The following is a 7771-nucleotide window of genomic DNA, read 5'->3' on the forward strand; positions in this document are numbered from 1 at the left end:
TTACTGCTTGAGCCACTCTGCCAGCTCAAATAGAGACAAGTGAGACTTAGAGAGGCTAAATAAATTTCTCACTAACACACAGCTAGTTAAATGTCACAACTATGGTTTTTCAACATAGGAAGACTGGTTACAAAGTCTGTGTTCTCCACTGTCTTGTCACACTGGCTCTCAACATATGCAATTCTGTAATCAGCTGGTGTCTAAATCCCCTAGGCAGATTGTACTTAGGGATAAGAATACACTTGCGCTAACAAGGGGGAATCTTTTCTAAAACTGTTGTCTGGTGGTAGAGACACATCTGTTTATTTCTGAGGTCAGCTGTATTTTCTAGTAACAAGCTTTTTTCTTTATAAAAAGAAACAAAACTTCCTTTCAAGATCAGTTTCTACAGTTGATCTTAACCAAAAGGCCAAGAAGCAATCAAAATCAGTTTCCAAAATAGTAACCCAGATTTTCTTTCACTCTGCCTCTTTGCAAACTTCCTCTGAATTTTTTAGCACCCTACAAGAAAATACATTTACTAGTGCTGCACGCGTCAGTGTACGTTCCAGCACATTTGCCACCTTGCCATTAGTACCTGTGCTCATAATATACTCCCACTTCTGCACTCACCTGGAAAGAAAGTATCATCCTGTCTCTCTACCTCTTGCCTTTTGTAGTTATAAAAAATTAGTGCCATGCAGATAACAGAAATGAAAGGATGTGGTCTAAATTCTAGGGATAAGAATAGATCTTTCACCCTTGCCCTAAAGTGATGGGATGCTTGTCCCTCACTTTTCACTTCAATTGTCCAGCAATTGCATTTTACGAAACACGAGACAATTTGGTGTCTTAGTTCACATTGTACTTCTGTAAGTAGCAAGGTACTTCATAAAGGATACTTCACTGAGGCTTGGTACTTCATAAAGAAGTTTATTTAGTTCAGGTTCTAGAGGTCTAAGAGCATGGCACCAGCTTAAGCTTCTGGTGAGGACCTCATGGCAGATAGCATCAAGTAGCAAGAAAACATGTAAGAAAAAGCAATCACATGGAGAGTGAGGAAGCAATAGAAAACAAGTTGAGGAAGCCAAATTTGCTTTATAACAACCTGGTCTTACAGTAATTAATCTGGTTCAATGAGGCCTAATCCAGTCTCAAGAGAACTAACCCAATCTCCCAAGAGAAACATTAATCTACTCACAAGGACAGATTCTTAGGACTCCAAATGCCCCTTAAATTGTCACCTCAGGACTGTTACATTAGGAAATTAAACCTCAGCATGAGTTTTGGCAGGGACAAACCACATTCAAACCATAGCAATGATCTGTTCGTGTGTAGTGACAGTCTCTGTGTGAGCTTCATGCCTCTGTTTTGGGGAGCCACAAGTCACTAAGTTTCTCCTTCAATGAAGGACTAAGAAATTTCTCAGAATAAGCTGAATTGTTTCAACTATCGTTCCTAATAATAATGTCCATATTGATTGTGGTGGGGATGATTTTGAATATTAACATGGCCTGCTGCTCAGCTGTTCTCTCAGTCTAATCACCACTGACCAACTCTGAAGTACTGGGGTGAGAATATAGAGAAAAGCCTAGCAGGATGGCCACATTGAAATGCCTGGACTGAGACTTAAAACAGTGAAGCTTTATTTCTAGGGGAATATTTAAAATACAAAGAAGGGGGGAGAGATTTTCCTTACGCCTGAGGAAAATGTAGTCTAGCAATAGTGAGACAAAGATTCTGAATAACCCAGTGAGTTTTCCCCATTAAGTGCTCTCAATGGGTAGCAATGCCAGGACCCTTACTCATGCTGACAGGTTGAAGACATGTGTAGGCTGACAGCTGTCAGGGAGCATAGCCTGAGAAGAGAGAAATGGTTGATGCCTTGGAGTGGCAAAGAGAAATTTTCCTGTGAGCTCAGGCAAGGTGTCCCTTGAAGACTCTCAGAAAGAGGGGAGAAGACTCTTCTCCCCTCTTCTCCTCCCCAGCTTAAATATCTTCCTTTATCAGGTGTGGGGAAAAGGTTCAGAGAAATGTTACTAATGATTTTGATTTATACAAGTCCATGATCAAATAGGATCCTGGAGCTGGGTGTGGTGCTGCATATCTGAAATCCCAGCACTTAAAGACAAGGGAGAAGGATCATGATTTCAAGGCTAGCCTGGAACAGATAATGAGACCCTGTTTCTAAAAACCTAATGGACAAATGAACGACAACAACAAAAAAAACCCAGATAAGATCCTGTGTTAATCAGTTTTCCATTACTATAACAAATACCCAAGATAATCAACTTATAACAAGAAAGGTTTATTTTGCCTCATTATTTTGGTGGTTTCAGTCTGTAGTTGGTTGGCCCTGTTGCTTTGGGCCTGTGATAAGGAGCACATAATGGCAGGAGTGTGTGGTGGAGCAAGACTACTCACTTCATAGCCAGGAAGCAAAAGAGAGGAAGAGAATGGGCCCATGGTCCGACAGTCCACTTTACAGGCATGCTGCTGGTAACCTAAGGGAAAGGCCACCTCTCAAAGGTTCTACCATCTTCCAGTAGTGCTACCCCAAGGACCAAGCCTTTAACAAACAGACCTCTGGGAGACATTCAGCACCCAAACTATAGCAGATCCTCAGAAGTTTGGACAGGTCATATAAATATATTAGAAAAAAATTGCCCTAGGGGTTCTTGTTGGGTGTTAAAATATACCTTTGTACCAATTAGATAATATCCCAAAGTACAGTGCTCTGACCTTTGTTTCTCTTCCAATACTCATATTAGCAGAGAGATCAGCCTTTATCTTTGGGTTTCCCTCTTTGTAACAAGCATAAGTGATTTAGCTAGTCTTATTTCCCCCAGTCCAGTGGATTGAATCCCAGGCTTCACACATGCTAGACAAGTGCTCTACCACTTGATCTGTACCCCCTAGTTTAGCTAGTCCTAAGGGTTCACTTTTCTGTACCTTAAAGAGGAAAAAAAATCAAAGAACCTGCTTGGAACTCCAAGGGGGTTCCATTTGTCTTGCCATGCAATTTATTTCTATCTCTGTCAAGTGACCTGTTTTGACTGAGGTGCTGTATTTGATCCACTATAGGTATCTCCAGTGTTATCCATAATCATAAGTTATATCAGATTTGCTTGGGCTTCTGAACAACAGTTCTTTGTTAGTGTCTCCATTCATGGCTACTTCCTTAAGGTTAAATTGCATAGTAAGGAGGAGCTTTGGTGCCGAATCTACAGTTGGCTTTTCACAAACCCAGAGACATAGTGTCCACTGGTCCAGTCTCCTTCTACTTTCAGGGAGGTTTTATCATCAAGGTGTGGCTATCTTTTCTATCATCAGGTCTTAGCCAGAAATACTCCAACCACCAAAATTGTATTTCATAACTTCAAATCTCAGAAAGCAGTTTGTGGCTTCAATTTCTTCCCTCCCAAAATGTCCCTAGCGAAATTTCCCACTACTTCAGAAAGTTTAGATTCACGATTAATGGAAAAGGGGAAGGGTGAGGGGGCTGATAAGCAAAAGGGAATGTTTGATTTATTCCTTACAAAACAAGGAGATTTAATGTCTCCACTGCTATAAATAGAAATCGTTCTTAGAGAAATGATTACTTACAAGTTATTGGGAAAGATAAAAGCACAAGCCTCTGGTCCTATTGAGTTCCCATGGACTGTTCTTTGTTAGTTGACTAGAATGTAAAGGAGACTTTGTGGGGAATTAACCAATTTGTTTCATGTTGTAGTCATTGGTGTTGCTTGTTTCAGTCTCTCCACTTTCTAAACACATGGTAGGATTGAACTTCCTGCCCCCTTGTGGTTGGGTGGGACTATGTGGCCCACTTTGGCCAATGAATTTTGAGCTCTTACTAGTGTGAAACCTACTAGAACTATCTATTTAGCACAGATACTGGCAATGTGCAGGTGGTGTCTGCTCTCGTAGGTTGGGTCCTGAACTTGGACAAAATAGAACTATAGTCAATCCCTGAAGAACATGCAATGTACTGAGAAATACAGCGTTGCTGCTTAGTATCTCAGTCCTGAGTGACAAGTTTTCATGATGGCCATAGAGTTGTGCTGCTTGTGTCTCCCTTCAATTGAAAAAAAAACATGTTTGGAGTTCACTATAATATTTGAACTAAGGCCATGCTTTTTTTGAACAGCCCCCAGACAATGACTGAAACTGCAAAACGGTGGGAATACACTAGGTCATGGCCATTTCTGCCCAGTGCGGGGCTCTGCTACTGGAAAACCTTTGCTTCAGTATTCTCCTCTGTGTTGGTCAGATTTGACCTACGTGCATTACCTCTTGAGGCCCTGACTGTTGGATTCTGGTTCTTTCCTTCCTTTCCTTTCACAAGAGTCTGGTCAGCATCATGGTCTAAGTCTTTGTATGCCTAATTCTTCTTTCTCCCCATTTTTCACAGACATCACTCCCTGATACAGATCTTGCACTCTTAACTCATCCTTAGCGTCTCCTTGCCAGAGGACCCGAACTGATTCCATTATGCTGTGGCAAAAAACAAATCACGTTTTGTGTGCATGGTGAGTAGAGCACATGTACGGTAGCATAGAAGATAAGGAGAGGAAATGATGATGAGTAGGGATGAAATAACATCTTTTGGGGAAATATCTGACTGTTACATTTAAACCATCAATATTTGACACTAGCAGAGCAATTTAGGGACCCTCTGAAACTGTGGGTGGATAGTTGCCTTGTCCCACAATGTGTTTCTCCCTTTTCTTAAAGATCAGTGCTCCATCTTTTCTTTACAAAGTCAAACCAAACCCCAATCCTTGTCATTATCAATGTATGCTCTGTCTATGGATTGTGATCTGTGTTTGTCTATCACTTTCCACTAACTCCAAAGTAAGGAGAATCATAATGAAAACGGAAAATTAACTCATGAAGGAAAAGAGAGAAGCTTCTGTCCTGCAAGCTTCCTTCTTAGAAGAACATGCTGTGGACATATAACATTCCTTAATAATAAGAAGAATAATTTGTTTCCTCCACTCCCAAATGGTTATTACTTAACTGGAAATGAACACACAAAATAGGTCAAAAGGACATAATCTTTAGCTCTTGCACATGGTAATAAAAATAATTTGCTTTCGGTTTTTATAATCATCGTATGTAGCTATTGACTCATTAAGTATGATATGCCCTACAGGTTGTCCTTACTGACACTGAGCCAGAAGTTATAGCCCCATGCTTAAGTATTTCACAATTACCTTCCTCAGGATGTTAATTATCAACTTGAATTTCTCTCCTGGATGACTCAGTGGGCTATGATAGCTCTGATGGTAAATACCTATGGCAGGGCTGTGAAGCAATCATCCTCATAAGGAGGGACTGAATCACTAATATAAAAATGGTCCCATAAATCTTAGTGCCTGACAGATCTCAGGGAGGTGCTTCCTCCAGCTAAGAGGAACCGTTTGGCATGTTCAGCACAATCTGCTTTCCTGAACTAGAATTATATAGTTTTACCACAGTTGCCTTACCTGTAAGAAAATACATCTTGTTAAAGAATGATTTTCTCTTGAGCCCTACTTCTCTTACTCTTGCTCACTGTTTAGTGTGCCAGTTGGGTCTTCCAGGAAACAAGCTGAGATGGAGTCCAAAGCATAAGCAGTTTGTTTAGAAGAAGGGTTGTAAATGCCTGTGAAATGGACAACAGAGGGAGCAGGATCAGACAGGCAAAGTCTTTAGACCATGATGCTGATGTGGCAAGAGAGGAAGGCTAGAAAGAAACAAGACTAGACAAAGAGCTTCAGACTGCAATGCACATGTCACAATTTTGGCCAGAGGAAACCTCCAGAGTACAGAGCGATATGTCCAGAGAGTCCTACTCTGGACAGAAATGGCCAGACTCTAGAAGCCCTACTGTGTTCAATCAACGGCTGGGGATTTCTAGGAAGTGTTGCCTTAGCTCTAAAGCTGTAAAGTGTCGGCTAACTGCATTTCTTACAGCTGAATGATGAGTCCTTTCTTAAAGGGAGATCTGAGAGGTGTACTTGCATGACTGCTACATCATCTTTTTGTGAGTGCAAGATGGGTTCATTATAGGCTAACTCTTGGGGACTACATAAATGCAAAATTTACTACAGGTGGTAAATATGTCTTCATAGAGTCTTAATGGTCAGGGTTTGAGGTGCGAGATAGCTGGAGAAAGCTAATGGCCTGGGACTTTTTTCCTTTTCTGGCCTAGCACTTTGAGACCTTTTTTCTTAATCCCACTACTAGCTGGATATCCTTAAGAGAGTCTTTCCTAACTTCCCTGAGCCTTGGTTTCCTGTGTATATGTATGTATATACATATATATGTATATATTTACATACATATAAATTATATTGGAATAATGATTGAAAGATCATTGTGAGGGTGAAATGACAGTTAAAAAAATTCTCTTAGACATAATTTTTTAGTGCATTCTCTATTTTATGTGAAAGTTTACCTTTAAATTAAGACCAACTAGTGTGAGTAAGACCAGTGTGGGAGCTAGAGGTTCAAGAAATGTCTGATTATTGCAGGATTATTAAAGTAAGATGTATTAATCAGTACTCACATGTGCGTTTCTTTTGCTTGCAACCCAAAATTAGATAAGGCAAGAGTGGAATTTACTGGCTTATGTAAGCAATCTGTGAGATTAATGGATTCAGGAATAAATGGAACCTGGGGTTGAAATACCACCAGATCCTTACTCTATCTTCCTTCTCTTCTCTGCTTCTCTCTTTGTTTCAGCTTTACTCTCTTAGGCTGTATTTCTCCTCAAGGCCTGTATTTCTCTACTGGTGAAGCTGGAAGGTATATATAAATGAATCCTGAAACTGCTCACAAATTATATTTCCTTAATTTCAATTCAGGAAATCTTTTTATGGGCAATTCCCACCCAAACCAGTTAGAGCAAGAGAAGGTAGAGAAGTTTATCAAAATAATGGTTTACCCAGAGCGACTTTATTCAAGGTCAGCAACCCCAACTAGAGATCTACATTATATATCAGATTGGAGATGAAGCAGTCATAGCTTCTATGTCATCAGCCCCTTTTTTCCTTTTTCATCCTATTCTTTGGTAATGACTTGTAGACTTTATGGTGTTGAGGAGCACAGTTATATTAGAAGCTATTGTTTGATCAAAACTACTTATTTTCTTTAAAAAGCAAAAAATTCTCCTTAATTCCTTATTATATATTTTTCTCCCATAATTTTATCCTGTTTAATAAAAGGCTGGTATCTTAGTGCATTTTCTGTTGCCATAACAAAATACCTAAAACTGGGTAATTCATGAAGAATGTGAGTTTATTTGGCTCGTAGTTCTGGAGGTTGAAAAGTTCAAGAACATGGTGGTAGTGAGCCTTCTTGCTGCATCATATCATAGCAGAGGACATCACATGGTGAGACAGAGCAAGGCCACTGATGCTATCATGAGGGCCTCACCTTCATGACTTCATCTAATCCTAGTAATCTCCCAAAGGTTCTACCTTCAGATCTATTAACATATAAATTTGGGAATTAAGTTTCCAATACATGGACTTTGGGGGTAGACACATTCAAACCATAGAAGTTGGATCAATTATTGGGTGGTGCCCCAGAAGCAGACCTTGAGGCAAGGATTTGAGTAGCAGTACTTTGAGAGGTGATCCCAGTAGTCATCAGTAGGGGAGTAGAGAGGTAAGATGAACATAGAATGGAAGCCAATTAAGTGTGTGTGAGCAATCAGGTTACTTACCTGTGAGCACTTGGGGCTCAGTTTTCTTGGGGACCTCTGGAAGGTGGTGTTCTATATTTAGGGGCAAGGAAGGTG

The 7771-nt window shown here is 40.2% G+C and overlaps 1 pseudogene; it reads right to left on the minus strand.

Moving 5' to 3' along the window:
• Positions 1 to 308: 308 nt before the first annotated feature.
• On the minus strand, positions 309 to 421 carry LOC141419995 (U2 spliceosomal RNA; annotated as a pseudogene).
• Positions 422 to 7771: the final 7350 nt, after the last annotated feature.

Source organism: Castor canadensis, chromosome X, assembly GCF_047511655.1.
Source record: "Castor canadensis chromosome X, mCasCan1.hap1v2, whole genome shotgun sequence".
Classification (NCBI taxonomy): Eukaryota; Metazoa; Chordata; class Mammalia; order Rodentia; family Castoridae; genus Castor; species Castor canadensis.